The 6,285-nt window shown below is 36.5% G+C and overlaps 1 protein-coding gene and 1 long non-coding RNA gene across 2 annotated transcripts in view; one reads left to right on the top strand and one right to left on the bottom strand.

Moving 5' to 3' along the window:
• The first annotated feature begins 232 nt into the window (after window positions 1-232).
• Window positions 233-5,350, top strand: LOC311083219. The gene is made up of 2 exons (XR_014606235.1): window positions 233-559; window positions 3,896-5,350. It is a non-coding gene; the product is annotated as an uncharacterized lncRNA (long non-coding RNA).
• Window positions 5,351-5,847: 497 nt separating this feature from the next.
• The window catches only part of ubash3ba (ubiquitin associated and SH3 domain containing Ba), a 27,857-nt gene continuing 27,419 nt past the window's right edge, over window positions 5,848-6,285 (bottom strand). Inside the window, exon 13 of the mRNA XM_084115510.1 lies at window positions 5,848-6,285. This exon is cut by the window's right edge and continues 754 nt beyond it. The gene's annotated coding sequence lies outside the window, so the exon portion shown is untranslated.

Here is a 6,285-nt window from a genome sequence, read left to right as displayed (position 1 = left end):
AACTAATTATTAGAAAATCTAATTTAAAATTTAGTTTCAAAATGATTATACCTATACAGGGCCCAACTCACCCTATCCAACAGGCAATACTGTACAGAGGAGACCCTTAGTAATTGCAAAAGCAATAGCAATATAATTTTATTTGTTAGCATTAGCCTACCCTTTGAATGTCATTTCAGTGATTATATTGCAGTGTAAAAGTGACAAATATAAAAGAAAAAAACTCTTCAGTGCAGGATGACAAAAGATTTATTTGCAAACATGCTTTACAAACGTTACGCATTAAAATAAGTCTTAAAATAAATGTCAACAATCATATTTAAAAAGGTAGCTTCATGGTGGAATGTCACACATGCTTTTGGAATCCTAATTCTATGTTTCTTTATGCTCTGAAATATGGTAGGCTATATGTTTTGTGCAATTAGGCTATTTCATGTAATACTTTTCACTATGAAATGGTTCCAATTTGCATTTTCTTCTTGTGCATGCAAGGATCAATTTTAAGCTGCTGAAATGTCCCAACATTAAATTTGAATAACTTTAACTAAATCAGGGGCCTGTACCATGAAGCCGGATTAGGTGGCTAGCCAGCTATGTTTCAGCTTAGTTTCCGCCAACCCTGGGTTTTAGGTACTATGAAAGTAGCTCGGCTTTAATCGGTGTTCGTTGCCATGGTATCTTACGCTGCACGGCTAACCTGCTCCGGGGCAGGTTATGTTCTGGATTCAAGATCTCAGACTGAAGTTTGACCAATCAGCTGAGAGCAAAGAAACATATAGGTGACGTAACTTATTCCAAGTGTCTGTTACAATGACTTCACCTTTTCTTCGAAATCCGGTGGACATCTCAGCACAAATTGTTTGACGAGCACTTCGTAGAGAAAGAGTTTTTAGCCAGACAAAATCCCCTTGCCTTTCCTGATAGTTACTTGTATGAAAGATACAGATTTTCCGCGGAAGGAATTTCTTATCTTTGCGAACTTCTTGAGCCGCACATAAAGAATTTAACACGTCGAATTCATGCACTTACTGTACCGCAAATATTGCGTTGCATTTTTTTTTTGTTTTTTTTTTTGCAAGTGGTACATTCTTGCACGGTGGGTGACGCACAGAAGCTAGGGGAAAACATATGTTTGTCGAACCATTCGCAAGGTGGTCATCGCTCTGCAGGAGTACATGAAAAGTTTAACTAATAATGTTCCCCGGACATTTATCGACCATGTCCATAAAAGAGGGCTTTTATAAAATTGCCGGTAAGATATATTGATAGGGTGACATCACATGAACACTTTTTTTTTTTCTCAAAAAGCAAATTTCACAAATGTACTATACAATATAATACATGTTAAGAATTATTTTGAATCTTTTTTATTATTCTTCTGATAATCTTATGATATGATTCCCAAGTCATTGCAACATGTATGCAGTCTATTGCTCCAATCTCCACTGCTCTAGGGGAACATGAGGCAGATTATGTTAATAGGAAGTCCTATCACAGCCTTAATGTTCAGGTAGAGATGATGTGAATATGTGAGATGATTATTTTCTGTGAGATGAAGCTTTAAATTAATAGTAACTTTAACAGATATAACAATGATCTACTAAACATTTCATCTGCAGATGACTTGTGGTCATGAACATATGATCAAGTTTGGATGCCAAATGGCCTGGCTCCAGTGCTTGTCTTACAAATTTTCCATGAGTCTGTGTTGTGTCAGCGCTTTGAGGAAAGCAAGTTAAATTTGGTACAGTACAAAACACTGTTCATTTGAACTGAGATAGAAAAACCTACACAATAACCCCCTATCATGACCCTCAGACAGGGCCACAGCACTGCTTCAATGTGGCCCTCAGTAAAACCAGAGTGAAGATAGAGATGACCTTTGGCATCCTAAAGGCACATTTCAACTGTGTTCGGCGCTTCAGAGTCACCAGAGCGGGCATCACAGATAGTGGCTGCATGTGCCATTCTGCACAATATAGCCACCAGTAGAAAGGAGCGAGAAACACAAAACCAGCTTCTCCCCGATGAAACTGACCCGATCACACTTGACCACCCAGCTGGTGCAGAGATGCAATCACCATACAATATTACACTTAATAAAAGCACATTGAAACTGCAGATAGGTCTCAAACTGTTTTATTGGTTTTGTGGGATGGGAGGGAGAAAGAGAGCAAGAGAAAGTTGCATTAATAAATATTCATACTAAAGTGTTACTTGGTTAAATAAGTTATACTAATATATATATATATATATACACTATATAACTATATACATACTGAGATCAGTTTTATCCAGCTGTTTGATTTTGTTTGGAGCCTCCTCAGCTCACAGTCAGCTCCTTTAGTGTGCAGTCTAGTTCAAGTCTCCTTTAGTGTGCATTCTAGTTCAAGACTCCTTTAGTGTGCATTCTAGTTCAAGACTCCTTTAGTGTGCATTCTAGTTCAAGACTCCTTTAGTGTGCATTCTAGTTCAAGACTCCTTTAGTGTGCATTCTAGTTCAAGACTCATTTTGTACAGGGCCCTGACTGAGTCTGTTTCCACCTGAAACATAATTCCACCACAAACATGATCATTACAAGTTTTCTGGAGGCTCATCAAATCACAAAAAGTTCCTTGACTTCCTACAAACACAGGACTGACTGTAGTTTATGTCAAGGGTTTTAAATCCTTACACATTTCTTCTGAAGCCCATTGAGGTAGAGGCCTCAGTTTCTGGTCAGGTTGTGAAAAATCCTACAAAAGAGATGTGTAAGGGCCAGTCCCTTTTTTATGCCACACATTCAAATATTTGCCATAATAAAAAGCCCAGTGCATTCACATCAGCAACTGTCTGAGAACACACAGACAGAGTGTCTTCATCATTTGCTTCACCCTAATAGTGTGTGTGTGTGTGTGTGTGTGTGTGTGTGTGTGTGTGTGTGTGTGTGTGTGTGTGTGTGTGTGTGTGTGTGTGTGTGAATGTGTGCTAGCTTCAACAGGGACACTGTATTTCCCTGCAGAACATACTGTCAGCCATATTTAAAACTTAAAAAAAAAGTAGTAATGTATTGCACACGTACCCAGTGTTACTTGCTTAGAGGAGCCAGCACCAGGGTCAGACTGTACAGCACCTGTAATCCCATCCATAATCGGCCGTCCCTTATTGCCTACTCAGAGCCAACTCCTCTGCCACAGTGTATTCTGGTTTTCTGAATTTAACTATTTATTTCTGTTTGCTGCAAACAAGTGTGATAAAATGTTCACAAAAGTAATAAAAGGTTGTGGTAAATACTCTTTGATTTAACTCCTTGAAATAACCTTTGAATTATATTTTTATATTTTGTCTTTATCTGCTGCCAAGAACATTTGGAGTTGGGGTTGCATCTAAAAATCTAAAAATCAATGAATATTAATCTTTCTTAGTACATACATGCACATTTTTTATATATTATAAAAATAAGCTATAGGCTATAGTACACATATAGGCATACATATATACATACATAATTTTACATAAATATAGAACGTATTTGTTTAACTTACACATTAACAATCAGCAATCTTTCTCCAACAGTCTTCTCTTGCTTTGGCAGCAGAGAACGTATTGTTTCGAGCTTGAAATACATATTTAAATTAATCGTAATTATGAATGATTATCTCTTGCTCCTCCGCAGAAAAATATATCGCTCTCGCTCTACCCGCGATTGGTTGTTCAGTGTCGACGTCACTCTTTTATGTGCACGCGCGCGTGGAGTAATCATAGCTTGAGGATCAAAGCCTGAGTTGACAAAGAAAGTTGATGAGCTGCATCATGGTACCAATAAAGCCTGATTGCATCGGTTTGGTTTTGTCAACTCAAAACTAATCCTGTAACCCCGAGTTTGTTCAGCTACCTTCATGGTACAGGCCCCAGATGACCTGAATGAAAGCATATATTGATAACTAAACATGACTCATCCCAGGGAGGACTAAACAACAATCAATAATAATAGCTAGTGATCTGTATTTTAACCTATTTTGCATTTAGATTTTGTACATTGTTTCCTCAGTCAATTATCAGAAAGGGTATATAAAACATCTCAGGAGTATACTCCCCAGAGAAAACAATGATTCATTAAAAAAACAAAAACAATGAAGCACTTTGGCTCATATTACACTTCATTTCAAATAGTCAGAAGAAGTTGCACACATAGCATGCTTCTGAAAAATTATACAGTGACAACATTACCTCTCAGTGAATCAAACACGGCCTGGATCAGCTTTTGACAAGCTGTACGTTCAGCCCCCTGTGGTAATACACACTGATACACATGATGGGGTAGTTGTGTGTTGCCATTTTTGGAAGAACAAGGATCTATGGTAGACATGTTGTAATGGCAGACAAGGGCAATTTAATAAGGTAATTATTTTTATAGGAGAACAGCATTTTCTTTTTCTAGCATATGCACACTCAACCACGCCCACACATACTGGGATGACCAAATACAATTATTCATAAGTTCACATAAAGTCAGCTGTGCTGAGATAAATGTCTCATTTAAATTCAGGAGTAGGACGCATTTAGAAGGTTATGTGATACTGTTGAGCTGGAAAATGTCAAATAAATGAAGAAAGATTTGTCTCAGACTCCCTGTAATCTCAAATATTTGAAAGGAATAGTTCACCAGAAAAAAAGAAAAAGACAAATACTGTCATCATTTACTCACACACATGTTCCAGTCTTGACTATTACTTTCTTCCATGGAAAACAAAATCAGAAATTTTGCACTGGTCACTATTTGCGCTGGTCTCTATATGCAATTAAAATGAAATTCTCATAAAATAGGCTGAATGTGCTACTTAAAGTTTTCTCATGTCATACAATGATTTGTGTAAAACACAGGCCAAAGTTGATATTCACTGATTTCTTGCCCTTAGGTGGGCTGTTAACTGTAAATGCATCTGTATCGAGTTGAAAGATACAAGAAAGATACTGGTCATATGCAGTCACACTAGTACTTTGATTATTTTGAAAAGAGTGGGCCAAATATATATATATTTTTTATATATACATGTACAAAAACATATTGAATGGATAGCCTTCTCAAAATTCTAAACTGTGAATGTAACAGAACGACTTAACACGGCTAAACCAGCAACTACTAACTTCATTTTGGATGTTTCCTATACATTTGTAATGTATTTTTAAATGCAATAAAGATTTTGGTTACAAAAAAATTCGGCTTTGTGTCCCACAGAAGAAAGAATTTTGGGTGAACTATCCCTATAATAGTTCCAACATTCATCCTCTGACAGGACTCATTTAGGCAAGAGATCAACTCTTAAACTAATAATAATAATAATAATAATAATAATAATAATAATAATAATATAAAATTAAATAAAAAAAGTAACATCATAAACCTGTCGAAAACATATGGCAGATCTAACATTGTTCGCACACCCTTGGCATGTTTGGTCGAGCCTAACGTCTACATTTATCTTTAAGTAAATGCATTAGATCAGCACATATTGAAAACTATGCTAAAAAATCCATAAAGCTCTTTTGCCTGTGCAGTGCACTGCACACCTCATTGTGCATTCTCCTTATCATCATTTAATGTCAAACCATGGGTGGGCTAAAATAGTTATGAAGTTCAGGGAACACAGATGGCATATTACAGTAACCGTAACAGATATGCTTATGTAAGTGCTTGGAGTGGAGAAAAACACTGCATTATATAGTGATTTATATCGTAATTTGCTATGGCTTGATTTCTCTATATTCCAATAACAGGAAATAACAAAAAAAAAAAACCTGAAGCACCAACATTTTATCTTTACAACTATCTTATGAATATATAAATAAATGCAACTATAATTGTTCCATCTAAAGGTGAAACACATCAAATGGATTTTACTATGTTACTTAGTATATACAGACACGCTATGCATTAATGTACAATTCTTTACATTGTTGAAGCATTCTTTCCTGTTTGGTTTGATTTTTCAAGTGCTCAGAAAGTAAAGCTTGCCTTACAACAATGCGTTCCTTAACAGCTGCACATAACATTATTTAAGCTGCTGCTTAAGAAGTTGTAACCATCTGTGGCATTGTCTTCAAATGTTTGATGATGCCTTAGTAGGGTTATCATCTTCCGTTTTGCAAAATCGACCCTACATGCGAAAAGTGCGACAGTACACCTTTAAACACTGTCTCCAAATAAGCCCTAACTAACAGTCCTCCCAATGTGTCCTATAGTTGCAAAGTGTTTAACAGTAGCAGCATGACCTCAAGGCACAGGACAAATGTGCTGTCCACCA

The sequence above is a fragment of the Abramis brama genome (genome assembly GCF_963993115.1).
Source record: "Abramis brama genome assembly, chromosome: 5".
Classification (NCBI taxonomy): Eukaryota; Metazoa; Chordata; class Actinopteri; order Cypriniformes; family Leuciscidae; genus Abramis; species Abramis brama.
This window is presented reverse-complemented; position numbering and strand designations above follow the sequence as displayed.